Raw genomic sequence first — 21,383 nt, 5'->3', positions numbered from 1 at the left:
GTGCTTTTGTTGTTGATCCATCCTACTCTCTTCAACATTAAAATAAAAAAAAATTTAAAATTAGTATTTGGCTTAGAAAGCCTGAAATGTGTCCACCTTACAGGTCAAGCCACGTTTTTAGATAAATCATAATTTCTAGCAGGTTTTGTAGCTTCCCAAGTTTGATGATTAGTTCTGTGCCAGTGGCCATGCCAAAACTCTCTGCTGAGGCATTTTCAAACCCCCAGGTTATAGATATCACCAGTCCGAGTGAACCTCCAACCTCTTCTAACATTCATTTATTTGACAAATATTCACTAAACACCTACGATGTGTCAGGCTGCAATACTAGGTGGAGGGATATGAAATGGTAAATAAGATAGATACGTTCCCTGCTCTCACGCAGCTGAGTCTAACAGATGATACAAAAAGTAAACAATTGACTCCAAGTATGATGAGTGTAAGCTGAAGGAGTTCAGAACACACCACCCTAAATAAGCCATCCTGGCATATTGACTGTTTTGAGTTAAAGATACTTGAAAAACAGCATATGCAAGAAGGACATTTTGAGTCCCCCTTCCTTTTCGTAAAATCAGAAGATGAGATTCCCATGTGAGATATGCCCCCCTTATACCAGGAGAAAATAAACATTCTTATAATTAAGGACAGTAAGTGAGACTGAAAGAATTCTGTATGAACAGACCTTGTTAAAATAATGTTTATCTTTCTTTAGGCTCCCCATGCATTTTAACTACTTTTCCACGATCACCTCTCTTTGCTACCTAATATAAAAGCACTTGGATCTTGTCACCTCTTTGAGTCTTCATTTCCTTATGAGGGCTCCCATGTCATGTAAAATGTACATTAAATAAATGTGTGTGTTTTTTCTGTTAATCTGTCTCATGCCAATTTAATTCTCAGGCCAATCTTTTTTTTAAATTTTATTATTATTATTTTACTTTAAGTTTTAGGGTACACGTGCACAACATGCAGGTTTGTTACATATGTATATATGTGCCATGTTGGTGTGCTGCACCCATTAACTCATCATTCAGCATTAGGTATATCTCCTAATGCTATCCCTCCCCGCTCCCCCCACCCCACAACAGTCCCCGGTGTGTGATGTTCCCCTTCCTGTGTCCATGTGTTCTCATTGTTCAATTCCCACCTATGAGTGAGAACATGCGGCGTTTGGTTTTTTGTCTTTGCAATAGTTTGCTGAGAATGATGGTTTCAGCTTCATCCATGTCCCTACAAAGGACATGAACTCATCATTTTTTATGGCTGCATAGTATTCCATGGTGTATATGTGCCACATTTTCTTAATCCAGTCTATCATTGTTGGACATTTGGGTTGGTTCCAAGTCTTTGCTATTCTGAACAGTGCCGCAATAAACATAACATGTGCATGTGTCTTTATAGCAGCATGATTTATAGTCCTTTGGGTATATACCCAGTAATGGGATGGCTGGGTCAAATGGTATTTCTAGTTCTAGATCCCTGAGGAATCGCCACACTGACTTCCACAATGGTTGAACTAGTTTACAGTCCCACCAACAGTGTAAAAGTGTTCCTATTTCTCCACAGCCTCTCCAGCACCTGTTGTTTCCTGACTTTTTAATGATCGCCATTCTAACTGGTGTGAGATGGTATCTCATTGTGGTTTTGATTTGCATTTCTCTGATGGCCATTGATGATGAGCATTTTTTCATGTGTTTTTTGGCTGCATAAATGTCTTCTTTTGAGAAGTGTCTGTTCATATCCTTCGCCCACTTTTTGATGGGGTTGTTTGTTTTTTTCTTGTAAATTTGTTTGAGTTCATTGTAGATTCTGGAGATTAGCCTTTGTCAGATGAGTAGGTTGCAAAAATTTTCTCCCATTCTGTATGTTGCCTGTTCACTCTGATGGTAGTTTCTTTTGCTGTGCAGAAGCTCTTTAGTTGAATTAGATCCCATTTGTCAATTTTGGCTTTTGTTGCCATTGGTTTTGGTGTTTTAGACATGAAGTCCTTGCCCGTGCCTATGTCCTGAATGGTATTGCCTAGGTTTTCTTCTAGGGTTTTTATGGTTTTAGGCCTAACATGTAAGTCTTTAATCTATCTCGAATTAATTTTTGTATAAGGTGTAAGGAAGGGATCCAGTTTCAGCTTTCTACATATGGTTAGACAGTTTTCCCAGCACCATTTATTAAATAGGGAATTCTCAGACCAATCTTAAGCCCCAAAGAGAGAAGTGGTAATGTTTTGCCTTCCGAACAGAGCTCTATAAGGGTGGAGATTTTTGTCTGTTGCCTTCACTGCTGCATCTCCCATTCATATAATGGTGCCCACATCAATAAATATTTGCTGAACACATGGTATGAAAAAGGAAGCACAGGGCTCTACAAGAGTGTGTACCAGGGGATATCACCCAGTCTGGAGGGCTGAGGAAGGAAATCCTGACGGAAGGGCATCCTAGACGATACTTAAATGATGAGTTGTAGAGAAAAGAAAAGAGTAATATAGGAGGAAGAAAACCTTTGTTTGAAAGCCCAGATGTAAACAAACTGAGGTTTAAACAGTAAATAAACAAATACCCAGAATGATTGAAGTGAAAAGGGCATAGAGCAGAGTGACACGAGATGGGATTGAACAGTTGGATATAAGCACAGGGGATGTACACCCGTCTATGATATTGTTCATAATATTCAGGGAGGAAGAGGATGATATTATTTTTAATATTACAGGGGGTGTACACCCCCTTGTGATATAGTTCCTAATATCCAGTGGAAGAGAGAATATTACTCCCAATATCGCAGGGGTGTACACCTCCCTGTGAGAGTATTCATAATACCCAGGGTGGGAGAGGATGATATTACTTCCATTTTCCCAGGAAGTGTAACCCCCCCCCGCCACCGAGATACTGTTCATAATATTCAGTGGGGGAGAGGATGATATTACTCCCAATATCACAGGAGGTGTATATCCTTCTGTGATATTGTTCATAATATCCAGTGACAGAAACGATGATATTACTCCAAACATCAAAGGGGGTGTACACACCCCTGCGATATTGTTCGTAATATCCGAAGGAAGAGAGGATTATATTATTCCTAATATCGCAAGGGTTGTACACCACACTGTGATATTGTTGGTAATATCCAGGGACCAAAAGGATGATATTACTCCCAACATCGCAGATGGTGTAAACCCCCCGGTGATGTTTTTCATAATATCCAGGGGGAAAGAGGATGATATTACTCCCAATATCGCAGGGGTAGTACACCCTCCTGTGATATTCTTCCTAATATCCGGGGTGGGGGGGAGAGGATGAAATTACTCTCAATATCAAAGGAGGTGTACACCCTTTTGTGGTATTGTTCGTAATATCCAGAAGGAGAGAGAGTAATATTACTCCCAATATCATGGGGGATGTACACTCCAATATCGTTGGGGGTGTAATCCCCCTGTGATAGTCTTAATATCTGGGGATGGAGCGGGGAGAGGATGATATTACTCCCAATATCGCATGGGGTGTACACCACCTCTATGATATTGTTCCTAATATCCAGGGTGGGGGGGAGAGAATGATACTATTCCCAACATCGCAGCAAGTGTACACCTCTTCTGTGATATTGTTCCTAATATCCATAAGTGGAGAGAATAATATTACTCCTAATATCGCAGAGTGTGTTCACCCCCCCACCCACCATGATATTGTTGGTAATATCCAGGGGGAAGGAGGATTAATTTACTCTCAATATCGCAGGAGGTGTACACGACTCTGTAATATTGTTGTAATTGTTTGTGTATTGTGTACACCCCCTATGATATTGTTCGTAATATCCAGGGGAGGAGAGGATAATATTATTCCCAATATCGCAGAGGAGTACACCCCTCTGTGATATTGTTCATAATATCCAAGGGCGGGGGAGAGGATGATATTACTCCCAATATCGCAGAGGATGTACATTCCCCTGTGGTATTGTTTGTAATATCCGGCGGGGAGAGGTTATACACCCTTCTGTGATATTGATCCTAATATCCAAAAGCAAAAAGGATGATATTACTTTCAATATCGCAGAGTGTGTACACCCCCACCCCCCCATGTGATCTTGTTCGTAATATCCAGGGGAAAGAGGATGATTGTCCTTCCAATATCGCAGTGGGTGTACACTTCACTGCTGATATTTTTCGTAATATCCAGGAAGGAAAAAGATGATATTACTCCCCAAATCGCAGTGGGTGTACACCTTCCTGTGATATTGTTCCTAATATCCAGGTGGGGAGAGGATGATATTACTCCCAATATTGCAAGGGGTGTATAACCCCCTGTGATATTGTTGCTAATATTCAGAAGGGGAGAGAATGGTATTACTCCCAATATCGCAGGGGGTGTACACCCCTTCGTTGATATTGTTCCTAATATCCAGGGGGGGAGAGAATGATTTTACTCCCAATATCACAGCATGTGTACATCCCTTCTGTGATATTATTCCTAATATCTAGAAGGGGAGAGGATAATATTACTCCTAATGCCACAGGAAGTGTACAGCCCCCCTGTAATATTGTTCCTAATACCTGAGGAAGAAAAGGATGATATTACTCCCTATATCGCAGGGGATATACACCACCCCCGTGATATTGTTCCAAATATCCAGGGGAGGAGAGGATGATATTACACCTCACCCAGTGACATTGTTCCTAATATCACGAGAGGAGAGGATAATATTACTTTCAGTATCACAGTGAGTGTACACCTTCCTTGTGATATTGTTCCTAATATCCAGGGGAAGAGATGGTGATATTACTGTCAATATCGCAAAAGGGGTACACTCCCCCTGTGATATTGTTTTTTCTAATAGACAGGGGGAAAGAGGATGATATTACTCTCAATATCGCAGAGGGGTGTGCACCCTCCGTGATATTGTACCTAATATCCAAGGGTAAAGAGGATGACATTACTCCCTATATTGCAGTGAGTGTACACACCCCCTGTGACATTGTTCCTAATATCCAAAGGGGGATAGGATGATATTACTCCCACTGTCGCAGGGTGTGTACGACCACCCTGTGATACAGTTCCCAATATCCAGGGGGTGAGAGGATAACATTACTCCCAATATCACAGTGAATGTACACCTTTTCTGTGATATTGTTCTTAATATCCAGGGGGGCAGAGGATGATATTATTCCTAATATTGCAGGGGTTGTACATCTCCCCTGTGATATTGTTCCTAATACCCAGCGGGGGGAGAGGATGATATTACATTCAATATCGCAGGCGGTGTACAACCCCGCTGTGATACTGTTCCTAATATCTATGAAAAGAGAGGACAATATTGCTCCCAATATCGCTGGTGCTGTACATCTTCCCTGCGATATTATTTCTAATATCCAGGGGGGAGACGATAATATTACTCCCAATATCGCAGGACGTGTACACCTTCCGGTAATACTGTTCCTAATATCCACGAGGGGAGAGAATGATATTACTCCAAATATTGCAGGGGTTGTACACTCACCCTATGATATTGTTCCTAATATCCACTGGAAAAGACGATGATATTCCTACCAATATCGCGGGGCGGGGGGGTGGTGTACACCCTCCTGTGATATTGTTTGTAATACCCAGGGAGGAAAAGGATGATATTACTCCCAATATCACAGAGGCTGTACACCAACCCCGCCCCCCACCGTGATATTGTTTCTAATATCCAGGGGTGGAGAAGAAGATATTACTTCCAGTATCACAGGGGGTGTACACCAACCTTGTGATATTGTTCCTAATATCCATGGAGGAATAGGATATTACTCCCAATATCGCAGCAGGTGTACACCCCCTTTGTGATATTATTTCTAATATCCAAGGGGGGGGAGAAAATATTACTCCCTATATCACAGGGGGTGTGCACCCCCCTTGTGATACTGTTCTTAACATTTAGAGGAAGAGAGAATGATATCACTCCCAATATCACTGGTGGTGTTCACCTCCCTTGTGATAATGTTCTTAATATCCAGTTGGGGAGTATATTGATGATATTGCTTTCAATATCTTAGGGGGTGTATACCCCCTTTGTGATATTGTTCCTATTATCCAAGATGGGAGCCGATATTACTCCCAATGTCGCAGAGGCTGTACATCCCCCCACCCCGTGATATTGTTCCTAATATCCACGTAGAGAATGATATTACTCCCAATATCGCAGGGAATGTACACCCTACCCCCAGTGATATGGTTCCTAATATTCAGGGAAGGAGGGGATGATATTACTCCCAATATCGCAGGGGGTATACACCGCCCCTGTGATATACTTTCTAAAATCCATGGGGGGAGAGGATATTACTCACAATATCACAAAGTGTATACACACCCCTTGTGTTATTGCTTCTAATATCCAGGGGGTGAGAGGATAATATTACTCCCAATATCGCAGGAAGTGTACACCACTTCTGTGATATTTTTCCTAATGTCCAGAAGGGGAGATCATGATATTACACATAATATGGCAGGACATGTACACCCACCCTGTGATTTTGTTCCTAATATTCAGGTGGGGAGAGGATGATATTACTCCCAATATCACAGGGGGTCTACACACCCCCTGTGATATTTTTTCTAATATCCAGTGGGAAAGAATATGGCATTACTCACAGAATTGCAGAGGTGTACACCTTCCCTGTGTTATGGTTTCTAATGTCCAGGGCGGAAGAGGATATTACTCCCAATATCGCAGGGGGCGTACAACCCTTCTATGATATTGTTCTGAATTTTCACTGGGGGAGAGGATGACATTACTTCCAGTATCGCAGGGGGTGTACACCTTTCTGTGATATTTATCCTAATATTCAGGGGTGGAGAGGATGATATTACTCCCAACATCGCAGGGGGTGTACACCCCTTTGTGTATATATCCACTATACAGACAGCCACTCTAAGTCAAAGAAAGAGGAAACAACCCTGCCAACACATTGATCTTGGAACTCTAGCCCCCAGAACTGTGAGTCAATAACTTCTGTTGTTTTAGCCATCCAGCTTATGCTAGTTTATTATGACATCCCTAGAAAACTAAACTACCTCCCTTGAGGAGAGTTGACTGTATTCTACGTAAAGATGGATGATACACGGATATATTATAAAACATGCAGCAGATTATGGCAGACTGCTAGCTGACCTTCTTACATAGTAAGTCATATTGTCACTTTTTAATTTTTTTGATTTTAGATTGAAGGGTACATGTGCAGGTGTGTTATATAAGTAAACTCGTGTCATGGGGTTTTTTTGTATGGGCTATTTTGTCACCCAGGTACTAAGCCTAGTTCCCAACAGTTATTTTTTCTGATCCTCTCCCTCCTCCCACCCTTCACCATCAAGTAGGACCTAGTGTCTGTTGTTCTCCTCTTTGTGTCCATGTGTTCTCATTATCCAGTTCCCACTGGTGAGAACATACAGTATTTGGTTTTCTGTTTCTGCATAAGTTTACTAAGGATAATGGCCTCCAGCTCCATCCATGTTCCTGCAACGGACATGATCTCATCATCTTTTATGGATGCATAGTATTCCATGGTATATACCAGCAATCCTCAACATTTTTGGCTCCAGGGACTTGTTTTGTGAAAGACACTTTTTCCACCAACAGAGGGGTGGGGGGATGATGGGGGAAATGGAAGGTGGCAGGGTGGTTAAAGGGCATGCAACCTAGATCCCTCACATATGCACTTCACAATAGGGTTGAAGTTCCTATGAGAATCTAATGCTGCCGTTAATCTGACAAGAGGTGGAGCTCAGGCAGTCATGCTTGCTCACCTGCCGCTCACCTCCTGCTGTGCAGCCCCATCCCTAACAAGCCATGGACCCCTGGCATTTGGGGACCCCTGGTGTATATGCACCACATTTTAAAAATCCAGTCTGCCATTGATAGGCATTCAGGTTGATTCTATCTTTGCTATTTTAAATAGTGCTGCAATGAACATACATGTGCATGTGTCTTTCTGGTAGAACAATTTATATTCCTTTGGGTATATACCCAGTAGTGGGATTGCTGTGTCAAATAGTAATTCTGTTTTTAGCTCTTTGAGGAATCACCACATCGCTTTCCACTGTGGCTGAACTAATTTACACTCCCACCAAAAGTGTATAAGCATTCCCTTTTCTCTGCGTCCTCGCTAACATGTTATTTTTTGACTTTTTAATAATAGCCATTATGACTGGTGTGAGATTGCATCTCACTGTCGTTTTGATTTGCATTTCTCTAATGATTAGTGATGTTGAGCATTTTACATATGTTGCTTGGCCACATGTATGTCTTCTTTTGACAAGGGTTCATGTCCTTTGCCCACATTTTAATGGGGTTGTTTTTCTCTTGTAAATTTGCATAAGTTTCTTATAGATGCTGGATATTAGACCTTTGTCAGATGCACAGCTTGCAAATATTTTCTCCTATTCTGTAGGTTGTTTGTTTACTCTGTTGATAGTTTCTTTTTCTGTGCAGAAGCTCTGTAGTTTAATTAGATCCTATTTGTCAATGTCTGCTTTTGTTGCAATTGCTTTTGGTATCTTTGTCAAGAAATCTTTGCCAGTTAGTATGTCCAGAACAACATTGCCTAAGTTGTCTTCCAGGGTTTTTATAGTTTGGGGTTTTACATTTAAGTATTTAATCCACACTGGGTTGATTTTCGTATATGGTGTAAGGAAGGGGTCCAGTTTCAGTCTTCTGAATATGGCTAGCCAGTTATCCTGGCACCATTTATTGAATAGGGAGTACTTTACCCATTGCTTCCTTTTGTTGGCTTTGTCAAAGATCAAATGGTTTTAGGTGTGCAGCCTTATTTCTGGGCTCACTATTCTGTTCCATTGGTCTAGTGTGTGCTTTTGTACCAGTACCATGCTGTCCAAGATGTTTTGGTTACTGTAGCCCTGTAGTATAGTTTGAAGTCAGGTAGCATGATGCCTTCAGCTTTGCTCTTTTTGCTTAGCATTGCCTTGGCTATTCGGGCCCTTTTTTGGTTCCACATAAATTTAAAAATAGTTTTTTTCTAGATTTATGAAGAATGTCAATGGTAGTTTAATAGGAATAGCACTGAATCTGTAAATTGTTTTAGGCAGTATGGCCATTTTAATGATATTGATTCTTCCTATCCATGAGCATGGAATATTTTTCCATTTATGTCATCTCTGATTTCTTTGGGCAGTGTTTCATAGTTCTCATTGTAGAGATCCTTCACCTCCCTGGTTAGCTGTATTCCTAGGTATTCCGTTCTCTTTGTGACAATTGTGAATGAGATTACATTCCTGATTTGGCTTTTGGCTTGGCTATTGTCAGTGTATAGGAATGTTAGTGATTTTTTGCACATTGATTTTGTATCCTGAAACTTTGCTGAAGTTGTTTATCAGCTGAAGGAGCTTTTGGGCTGAGACTATGGGGTTTTCTAGGTATAGAATCATATTGTCTACAAACAGGGATAGTTTGACTTCCTCTCTTCCTATTGGGATGCCCTTTATTTCTTTCTCTTGCCTCATTGCTCTGGCCAGGACTTCCAACATTATGTTGAATAGGAATGGTGAGAGAGGGCATCCTTGCCTTATGCCAGTTTTCAACGGGGAATGTTTTCAGTTTTTGCCCATTCAGTATGATGTTGATTGTGGGTTTTTCATAGATGGCTCTTATTATTTTGAGGTGTGGTCCTTCCATACCTAGTTTATTGAGAATTTTTATCTTGAAGGGATATTGAATTTTATCAAAAGCCTTTTCTGCATCTATTGAAATAATCATGTGGTTTTTGTCTTCAGTTCTGTTTATGTGAGGAATCACCTTTATTAATTTGCATATGTTGATCCAACCTTGAATCCCAGGGATAAAGCCTATTGGTCATGGTGGATTAGCTTTTTGACATGCTGCTGGATTCGGTTTGTAGTTATTTTGTTGAGGATTTTGTCATCGATGTTCACCAAGGATATTGGCCTGAAGTTTTTTTGTTGTGTCTCTGTCAGGTTTTGGTATCAGAATGATGCTAGCCTCCTAGAATGAATTGGGAAGGAGTCCCTTCACCTCAAATTTTTGGAATAGTTTTAGTAGGAATGGTACCAGCTCTTTGTATATCTGATAAAATTTGGCTGTGAATCTGTCTGGTCCTCAGGTTTTTTGTTTTTTTTTTTGGTTGGTAGGCTATTTATTACTGATTCAATTTCAGAGCTCATTATTGGTCTGTTTAGGGAATCAATTTCTTCCTGGTTCAGTTTTGGGAGGGTGAATGTGTCCAGGAATTTATCTCTTCTAAGTCTTTCTAGTTTGTGTGCATAGAGGTATTTGTAGTAGTCTCTGTTGGTTGTTTGTATTTCTGTGGGGTCAGTGGTTAACATCCCCTTTGTTGTTTCAAATTGTGTTTATTTGGATTGTCTCTCTTTTCTTCTTTATTAATCTAGCTAGTGGCCTATCTTTTCCTTTCTTTTTTCTTTCTTTTTTTTTTTTGAGAAGGAATTTTGCTCTATTGACCAGGTTGGAGTGCAGTGGTGCGATCTTGGTTCACTGCCACCTCTGCCTCCTGGGTTCATGCAATCCTCCTGCCTCAGCCTCCTCAGTAGCTGGGACTACAGGCATGTGCCACCACACCCAGCTAATTTTTGTATTTTTAGTAGAGATAGGGTTTCACCACATTGGCCAGGCTGGTCTCGAACTCCTGACCTCAAGTGATCCACTCGCCTTGGCCTCCCAAAGTGCTGGGATTACAAGTGTGAGCCACCATGCCCGGCTGCTAGTGGCCTATCTTATTATTATTATTATTATTTTCAAAAAACGACTCCTGGATTTGTTGATCTTTTGGATTTTTTTTGTGTCTTGATCTCCTTCAAGTCAGCTCTGATTTTGGTTATCTCGTCTCTTCTGCTAGCTTTGGGGTTGGTTTGCTCTTGCTTCTTTAGTTCTTTTCGTTGTGATGTTAGATTGCAATGAGTTCTGTAGATGTCTATCAGATTCATTTGGTTCAATGTTGAGTTCAGGTCCTGAATATCTTTGTTAATTTTCTGCCTCAATGATCGGTCTGATATTGTCAGTGGAGTGCTGAAGTCTCCCACTAAGTCTCTTTGTAGGTAAAGCTTGCTCTATGAATCTGAGTGCTCCTGTGTTGGGTCCATATATATTTAGGATAGTCAGGTCTTGTTGTTGAATTGAACCCTTTACCATTATGTAATACTCGTCTTTGTTTGTTTTTTTTTTTTTTATCTTTGTTGGTTTAAACCCTGTTTTGTCTGAAATTAGGATTGCAACCTCCATTTTTTGTCTGATTTCCATTTGTGTGGTAGATTTTCCTCCATCCCTTTATTTTGAACCTAAGAGTATCATTGCATGTGACATGAGTCTCTTAAAGACAGCATACCTTTGGGTCTTGGTTTTGTTTATCCAGCTTGCCACTCCGTGCCTTTTAAATGAGGCATTTAGCCTGTTTACATTCAAGGTTAGTACTGATATGTGTAGGTTTGATCCTGTCTTTGTGTTGTTAGCTGGTTATTATACCAGCTTGTTAGTGTGGTTGCTACATAATGTCACTGGTCTGTGGACTTAAGTGTGTTTTTGTATTGGGTGGTTATGGTGTTTTCTTTCCATATTTAATGCTGCTTTCAAGATCTCTTGTAAGATTTGGTGGTAATAAACTCCCTCAGCATTTGCTTATCTGAAAAGGATCTTATTTTTCCCTTGCTGAGGAAGCTTAGTTTGGCTGGCTATGAAATTCTTGATTGAAGATTCCTTTTCTTTAAGAATATTGAATATAGGAACTCAATCTCTTCCGGCTTGTAGGGTTTCTGCTGAAAGGTCTGCTGTTAGCCTGATGGGGTTCCTTTTGTAGGAAACCTGCCCTTTGTCTCTAGCTGCCTTTAACATTCTGTCTTTCATTTCAACCTTGGAAAATCTAACAATTATGTGTCCTGGGGATGATCTTCTTGTGTTAAATCTTGCAGGGTTCCTCTGTATTTCCTGAATTTGACTGTTAGCCTCTCTGGCGAGATTGAGGAGGTTTTCATGGATGATATCCTGAAATATGTTTTCCAAGTTGCTTGTTTTCTCCCTGTCCCTTTCAGAGATGTCAATGATTTGTAGATTTGGCCTCTTTACAAAGTCCCACATTTCTCAGAGGTTTTGTTCCTTTCTTTTCATTCATTTTTTTTTTATTTTTGTCTGATGGTCTCATTTCACAGAGCCAGTCTTTAAGTTCTGAGGTTCTTTCCTCAGCTTGATCTATTCTGCCCTTGATATTTGCAACTGCATTGTGAAACTCTTGCAGTGTGTTTTTCAGCTCTATCAGAGCAGTTAGTTTATTACTTATACTGGCTATTTCATCTGTCAGCTCCTGTATCATTTTATTGTGACTTGGATTGGGTTTTGCTGTTCTCCTGAATCTTGATTATATTTGCTCTTATGCATATTCTGAATTCTAGTTCTGTCATGTCAACCAACTCAGCCTGGTTAAGATCCCTTGTTGGAGAACTACAGCAGTTGTATGGAGGACATAAGACACTCTGGCCATTTGAGTTGCCAGAATTATTGCATCAGTTCTTTCTCATCTCTGTGTGTAGGTGCTCCTTTAAATGCTGGGCTGCCTCTGATTGAAGGGGTCAGATGGGGGCAAGGTGGTTGTGCTGGAGTCCCAGGTCTGGTGGTCCTGCCCTGTGAGAAGAAGTGAAGACCAGCCTGTGTGGAGAACAGTCCAGCCACTTTTTCACGAGGTGGGTGCTTTGTGCTGGGGATCACAGCTCTGGAGAGTCCATGGGAGACTCAAACATTAATGTGCATAGGAATCATCTGGTGAATTGTTGACACCCAGAATATGATTCATTTATCAATCATGAAAATGAATGATCTGACTGGGAAAGTTCAAAAAAGGCTTCCAGGTGATGTCAATGCTGCTGATCCTTTTCTCATGGCAAAGACTATGGCCACAGTGGTTCTTAAAGTATGGTTCCTGAACCAGCATTGTCAGCATCACCAGAGAACTTGTTAGAAATGCATATTCTCAGACCCCACTTCAGACTGGGGGATAGGGCCCAGCAATCTATGTTTTAACATAGTCCGTGGGAGACTTTTCAGAGCCTGAAGACAGCCAGAGTGAGGGCTGTGAGACAGCAAAGATGGCAAACCCCCCCTCCCACTGGGTGCTCTGACCCAGGGAGTTGCAGAGCTGCTACTGGCTTGATAGCCCCAGTGTGGGGTGGCTAGAGACCCAGGCCAGAAGGACTTTCCCAGTGAGGAGATATGGGATCAGGGACCCACATAACAGTCTGGCCACTTTTCCATAAGGCTATTCCAGTGTGCTGGAGGTCTGCTCCAGTCCCTAGTCACCTCAGATTTCCAGCACCTGAAGGTATCAACAGTAAAGGCTGTCAAAAAGCAAAGACAGTGGCCTGCCCCTCCATCTGGGAGCTCCATCCCAAGGAGGTACAGACCTGTTGCCAGCCTGAACACACCAGTAGAGGTGGTTGCAGACCTCAGTTGGGAGATTCTGCCCAGTGAAGAGAAGCAGGATCTGGGACTCATGTGAAAATGCTGTGTGGCTGTTTCTCTGTAGAACCTCTGTGCTGTGCCAGGGGACCACTCTAGTCTTTTGTTGCCTTGGACTCCCTAGAGCCCTATGGCAACAACTGCTAAGGTTGTGAAACAGCAAAGATGTCGCTCCATCCCTCCCCCTGGGAGCTCTGTTCCAGGGAGGCTCAGAACCACTGCCAGCTGGAAAACACTGGCAAATGTGGCTGGTGAACCCAGCTGGGAGATCCTGCCCAGTGAGGAGAAGCAGGGTTAGGAACCAGTGTAAAAAAGCAGTCTGGCCACTTTTCCATAGGGCAGCTTCACTGAAGGCAACAATACCTAAGGCTACAAAACAGCAAAGATGGTGGCCCACCCCTCCCTCTGGGAGCTGTCTCAGGTAGGTGTAATGCTGCCACTACCAGTGGCTGGCTGCAGTTCCAAGCCAGACAGTCTTATCCTGCAAGATGCCACGGAAGCAGGGCCTGCACAGTGTTGCTGCTCAGTCCCCTGAATTCAGCCCCTTTCCTAAGGGCATGTACAGGAGTCTAACCTCCCACTTTGCCAGAGGTGCAGTTGCTTTTTCTGGGAAGTCCGGATATCTGAAAGGCCCGGAGCTCCACATGTGCCTGAGAAGCTTCTCTGCCATGTAGCTCTGTGTGTCAGACCGCAGGCCTTGGTGGTGTAGAATCACAAGGGGATCTCCTGGCCCAAGAGCTGCAAAGATCCGTGGGTGAAGCAGGGTTCCTGGGGTCACTTACTCACTCATTGCTTCCCTGAGTGGGGGAGGCTCCCCTAGCTCCACTCCATGTCACTCCTGGGCGCGCAGTCATCCTGACTTGCTTTTCCCCATTCTCCATGGGTTGAGTTGTTTTCTTGATAAATCCCAATGTGTATACCTGAACATTTCAGTTGAAGTTTCTGTATTTACTCTCCCCTTCTATTTCTCTCTATGAGAGCAGTGCACACTAGCTGCTTCTAGCTGGCCATCTTGGCCAGCCTCCCCATATCTTCACTTTTTAACTGAGCCAAACTACATTTTCCACTGTCCAGTACATCTGGCTGTGGCCAGATCACTAAGTTCTGGCCAATTATAATCAGATGTATCAGGAGGCAGATTTTAGAATGTGGCAGCTGCCTTTTGCCCTTTTTTTGTGCATCCCTTCCTCCTTCCTGGAAGCTGATGTGCACATGTGATATCTGTGGTATTTAAACCTCAGTGACCTTGGAAATGGAAGCTATGAAGTATGAAGAACCAGAATAGAAGTAGCTTGAGTGACTAAAAGCTTTGTGAAGCAGTTTAGCAGTCCATCACTGGACTGCCTACATTTGACATGAAAAAAAAAATGGTCTTTTATCTTGTTTAAACCATTGTTTTGGTGGGCTTACTATTATTTCCTGTTGAATCTAATCTTAAACAATACAAGTATGTGGTGTGGAAACAGGAGAAAATAAAACCCAATGGAGGATTTTTGCTATAGACAACAAAAAAGCAGATTGAGAAGAAATAGTCACAGAGATAGAAGGAAAACCAGGAGAAAATTATATTTGAAAGATAAAGGAGTATCTAAAAAGGGAGAGATAAAGCACTAGATATTCTGGACTCAACAGATATGAGGACCAAGAAATATCTCATGATAGGCCCATGCTTCTCAAACTTTCATGTGCATAGGAATCATTTGGTGAATTGTTAACACCCAGAATATGATTCACTTATCAATCACGAAAATGAATGATCTGACTGGGAAAGTTCGAAAAAGGCTTCCAGGTGATGTCAATGCTGCTGGTCCTTTTCTCATGGCAAAGACTGTGGCCACAGTGGTTCTTAAAGTATGGTTCCTGAACCAGCATTGTCAGCATCACCAGAGAACTTGTTAGAAATGCATATTCTCAGACCCCACTCCAGACTGGGGGATAGGGCCCAACAATCTATGTTTTAACAAATCCACCAGGTGAGCCTGATGCACACCAAAGTTTGATGGCTGCTACGGTTTGAATGTGTCCCCTCCAAAATTCAGGTGTTGAAACTTAATGGCCAATGAAATGGTATTAAGAAATGGGGCCTTTAAGAGGTGATTAGGCCATTAAGTCTCCCCACTTTGTGAATGGGACTGAGGCCCTTTTAAAAGAGGCTTGCTTACCCTTCTGCCACATGTGAGGACATCATGTTCCTCCCCTTCAGAGGATGTAGCTACAGAGGCCATCTTGGAAGCAGACAGCAGCCCTCGCCAGACAACTGAATCTACTAGTGTCTTGGTCTTGGACTTCCCAGCCTCTACAATTATAAGCAAATGAGTTTCTATTCTTTATAAATTACTCAGTCTTGGATACTTTGTTACAGCAGCAAAAATGAAGTAAGATAACCATTGGTGAGGGCAAATAATAATAATAATAATGACTACCAAAGATGTTGGTCACAAACTGCAGGCCAGATACTTTAACGCTTTCCTTGCATTATGTTTCACAATAATTCTTTTTATCAAAATGAGGAAACAACAACTGAAAGAAGTTAAATACATAGCCAAAGTCACAAAACTAGCAAGTGGTGGATCCAAGAAACCGTGTCTGTCTCACACTTAGGTCCACTCTCAGATCCCTTTGACCACAGATCTTTAAGTACTCTCAGATCCCTTTGCCCACTGATCTTTAAGGGTCAACAGGGATACTATCACACATGATTTCGGCAGCATATGAAGATGAACACTAGATTACAATGGCTTTGAAAGGATGGAAGTGGGGAAGTGAGCACAAAATACTTTTTCAAAAACATCAACTTTGAAGAAGGAAAGAGAAATAAAATGAAAACTAGAGGGCTTGGGAGAGAGGGAATTTGCTTGGTTATCTTCAAGAGGGGAAACAGAGATAAAAGAGGAAGAGAGTTTCAAGATACAAGAATGTGTTAGAGATTTCAAAAGCTCAAACTTGAGCACTATCGGGGATGGTGGATGAGGAATTAAATATTATTGATTATATTAAGATTGCTTTGAGAAAATGGGGATACTTATTCAGGAAAGGGGAAAGACTTAAGCAAAATACAATAGTGAACTTTAAATATCAAGTAGGTTAAAAGATAGAAGAGGAAAGATTTTATTTTTACAGCTTCAGAGAGCAGACCAAGAGATGAAGTTACAAGTGATAGATTCCAACCTTAAAATGAAAAAGAACAGGCTAATGATTAGAAAACAGAATGATTTGCCTTTTGAGATGGTGATTCTCTTATTACTGAAAACACTTAAGGAAGAGCTCTTTGACATCCATGATGCAAGTTGTATAAGGGATTTCTGTGAACTTGCTGAGGTGTTTTAACTATGCTAAAATTCTATGATATGTCCCTGCACTGTCTACTCCTTTAGCAAACTACTGAAGTATAGTACTGCTTATGGTAAGAACAATTCTTTGTGTAATTTACATCTTGAAGACTTCCTGCTATAATTGACAAGCAATAGAAGTAGAAAATAGATTACTGCCTACATTTCTGGCATTATCAAAACAACTCATATATTTGAAGTAATTTAAATCATTATGTAGACTTAAGATCAGCAGTTTTCTAAATGCTCACATTTGTATATAACCTTTTCTAAACCTCCACTCACTTTTCTTTTCCTGCATGATTTGGAAAATGAAAGCAAGCAACTGGATTTTCCTATCATTCTAAATTGAAGTCCCTTCATTATCTATTTTCAACATTACTGTCTTTAGTAGATTTTGTTCAGAACCTTCTGCAGACATCATGACTTAACAAGTACAATGTCTCTTCTCCCATATTAAAGATGTCACTACTTCCAAAGCAGAGGAATTCATACTTTGATGAATTTATGAAAGAAAAACCCCCCAAACCCAGCATATAACTCAACAGATTCCAAACCAACTCTAAAGAGGTTTGATCTGTTCTTTCTTCTCACAGCCAACAGACAGAACCACGACCCGAAAATTTCCTAGTTACTACACTGTGAACAACCAGACTATTGGAAAGGGAGCCAAAACTAAAGCCCTCTGTCCTCTGAGAAGATGAATACAATTCACCAAAGTAAGTATTCACTTTTGCCCACTGGTAGAAAGGGCACAACAAAGGCCTCTAAGTGAGCACTGGAGAATGATACCATCTGTTGCACCTGTTGTGGAGAACAGCTGGTCTAGAGACCATATTGTAGATTGCAAGAAAGAGTTAATGTTTACAGAATTGCTATTTACTCTTGGGTTCAAATTCACTGCTGTAGCAAGTGTCTTGTGAAATGTGATTGAAACAGATTTTGCAAAATTTTAAGTGACCGGAGCCCTCTTTCTCTTAGAGTAAACTAAAGAAATAGGAAATTGAAACTTTGTTTTTTGGCTTATGAATTTAGAAAGATGGTTTCTAAGGTTACACTTGATTTTTAACTTGAGTATGTGAGTTTGCTTTGACCAGAATGTTTTTCTCTTCACATACCTTTCTAAGATTTAGTAGAATATAGTAATCAACATATAATTATATATACACATATGTATAATATATGTGTAAATGTATGTGGATGTATGTGAAATTTTGGATACCTGCTTCTGAGGCTATAAACTGAAAGTAGCAATTCCATGTTACTATCTTGTTACATGACAGTTACATGCACATATATTACTAGGAATACGTCAGAAGAAAATGAAAACATATACCAAATACAGCAGATTCCTTTGAAATACTTTAAAAAGAATCAATGTTTTTTGTTTGTTTGTTTTGTTTTGAGATGGAGTCTCACTCTGTTGCCCAGGCTGGAGTGCAGTGGCATGATCTCGGCTCACTGCAACCTTCTCCTCCTGGGTCCAAGCAATTCTCCTGTCTCAGCCTCCCGAGTAGCTGGGACTACAGGCGTGCACCACCACACCTGGCTAATTTTTGTATTTTTAATAGAAATGGGGTTTCACCATGTTGGCCAGGCTGGTCTCAAACTCCTGGCCTCAGGTGATCCACCTGCCTGGGCCTCCCAAAGTGCTGGGATTACAGGCGTGAGCCACCACATCTGGCCAACTTTTTAAAAATTTATTTATTTTGTACAGAAGGGGTCTCGCAATGTTGCCCAGGCTGGTCTAGAAACAATATCCTTTATATTGCCAGTATAATATCCTTTATATTGGCAGTATAATGTTGCCAATATTTGTGTCCTTCTCACAGATCCGAAGGTCAATAAAATATATAAACTATATAGTCTAGAAAGGTAGAATGGTAAGGTTCTATGGTGTTCTCTAAAAATAATTTGCCAGTGGCATTACAGCAATATGTTCCAAAGGCTACTATACTTTTCTCATCTTTCAGAATATCAAGTCATACACAAATGGACCTTTTAAATTTGCTTGTAACGCAATCACAGCATTTTAGTTAAATTTGAATTCATGACGGGGTCATCTTTTCTCAAAATATTTGGAAAAACTGGTTTGAACTATGGACAAGAACATGTCTTTCTGACTCAACTCCTAAGTTATTCTGTGCATCAGTAGTTTTCTGTGCATCAGTAGTTTATCCCTTTCTCTTCTTCAGAGAGAAAGAATGGAAGGGACGGGGAGGGAGAACATGTTCCGCAAGGTGCCTTTGGAAGCTGGGCTATTGACAGTGCACCACCAGGGGGCAGCATAGAGCAGAGAAGCAGGAGATTGGATTTGGTCCTGCTCAGCTCTCTCCTTGATTGTCATCTAAACTCTCTGAGCCTCAGTTTCTTTATCACAGTGACTCCAGGATTTTGATATAATTATTGTTATTGTTGTTTTGAGAATTTTTTGTTGTAACTAATGACACACTTGGAGGGCCTGAAGTGCTGGGGGACATGGGTTGGGAATGCAAGGGTGGGCCACCAAGGGTCAATTTGTTTGGGGGACGATGCAAACTCCTGGAGCCCTCCATTCTAAAGCACCAGTGGTTTGGCCCAAGTGCAGTGAAAGGATGGGGAAAGGGAGGGACTTCTGAGTACTGTTGGGGGTGTGGTGCTCACTAGCTTTCCCCTTACATCTAATGCAGGATGACCAGGGGGATATGTTGTGTGGTAGATTCTTGCGGCAGGGCATATAAAGATAAATATCAGGCTATTAATTTGTAAAAAGACATTGCTGTCTCAGGTATCAGAACAATCATGCCTTTGTAATAAGAGCATACTCTCCCTTTCGACAGACTGATGTGGAAAACAAAATAATCAGAAGGTTGCTGGGTGATGACCTTTGAATTATATCTGGGTAAGATACATCTGTCTCCCACAAATGTGATCTTACTGGCCAGACCAGAACCTTTGAAGTCTAACAGCTAATGCCCTCTCTCCTCTCCTGGTATGGCATAGACACTGCCCACCAATATTGTTTTGCAACATTAGTTTTATCCATGGGCTTGGGAAAATAGTGATTATGTATCTTAAAAATAACTGAAATAAATGATCCTTGATTTCTCTTCTGGGTTCCCTAATTTCTCTTCCCTGGTTCTTTTCTGTGATTTGTTCAGAATCATAGTATTTGTGATTCTGTGGTGTCACAAAGCAGTAACATAGCTTGATGGTAAAGACTTCCAGCACTGGAGCCAGACTGCCTGGGTCCAGATCTTGACACTAACTTGCCATGTCTCTGTGACTCTACTTTCTTTTTCTTTCTTTCTTTTTTTTTTTTTAGAAGAGTTTCACTCTTGTTGCCCAGGGTGGAGTGTGGCACGATCTCGGCTCACTGCAACCACAGCCTCCCGGGTTCAAGTGACTCTCCTGCCTCAGCCTCCCAAGTAGCTGGCATTACAGGCATGCACCACCACGCCTGGCTAATTTTGTATTTTTAGTAGAGACAGGGTTTCACCATGTTGGTCAGGCTGGTCTCGAACTCCAGACCTCAAGTGATCCATCTGCCTCAGCCTCCCAAAGTGCTGGGATTACAGGCGTGAGCCACCGCACCCAGCCGACTCTACTTTCTTTACCTCTAACATGGGGAGACTAATAGTATCTATTTTCCAAAGTTGTCATGAAGATTAGGAGTGAATACACATAATGCATTTGACATAGTGCTAACCATATAGAAAGCACTGAAATTTTACATATTTTGAGAATGTACTTGCCCATTTCCTTTGTAATTTATATTTTGTGTGTGTGGCTTTAATGAACTCAATGTTAAGTAATGACTTTTCATGTTACATAACAATGTGGTGTTATAACCCGGTTAAGTACTTAATATATACATGATGCCAATTTTAGCAGTATTATTATTACTATTATTGTAATAAATCACAATGCTGAAATTTCTTAAAATTAATGAGCATATATTCTCCAGGCACAAAGAAAATAAATACCTATTTATGGTTGAAATCTTTTTCAACTCAAGCCATACCCTTCAGAGGGAGACAATCTGTTGATCACTTCCAGAGCCGTCCCCTGGGAAAAAAGAGACTAGAAAAAAAGGAAGCCTTGGGGATATGCTTTGCATGCATTAGCAAAGTCCAAGGTGAGTTTTCTGCACAATTGTGTCAGGGTATGTTTGTGCTAGCTTATTTTTATTCTCATTGTAGGGCCAGAGTAATTAAGGAAAACATCTAGTTATGAAATACTGGTAAAAGTTACAAGATAGAGGACAATTAAAAACCATATAGATGGAACTCATTTAGCAATTCCAAGTAGATACAATTGAATTTGCTTTTTTATGGTTGTTTTTGAATCATTCAATTCATGTAAAATATATTATCTCAAGCATTTTTAAAATTTCATCTTCCAAGGGCTTAAGATTTAATAAGCAGCAAGCTAAAAACCATAGTCAAATGTGTAAATCCTTTGTACAAATAATCGATAAGATGATTTATTAGAGAATGTAATAGCCAATATAACACTTAATCTTTAGTAAATGAATAATTTGTGAAGGACTTCGTGACTTTTTAAGAAATTTGTAATCACATGGTAGATTTAGATCAATGCTTTGGGTAATTTCTGAATGTAAAATAA

General features: G+C 40.9%; 1 long non-coding RNA gene across 2 annotated transcripts in view; it reads right to left on the bottom strand.

Annotated features, from left to right (window-relative positions):
• Positions 1-21,383, bottom strand: part of LOC134807570 (uncharacterized) — a 92,829-nt gene that overhangs the window by 28,402 nt on the left and 43,044 nt on the right. The window lies entirely within an intron of this gene.

Source organism: Pan troglodytes, chromosome 10, assembly GCF_028858775.2.
Source record: "Pan troglodytes isolate AG18354 chromosome 10, NHGRI_mPanTro3-v2.0_pri, whole genome shotgun sequence".
NCBI classification, from domain to species: domain Eukaryota; kingdom Metazoa; phylum Chordata; class Mammalia; order Primates; family Hominidae; genus Pan; species Pan troglodytes.
This window is presented reverse-complemented; position numbering and strand designations above follow the sequence as displayed.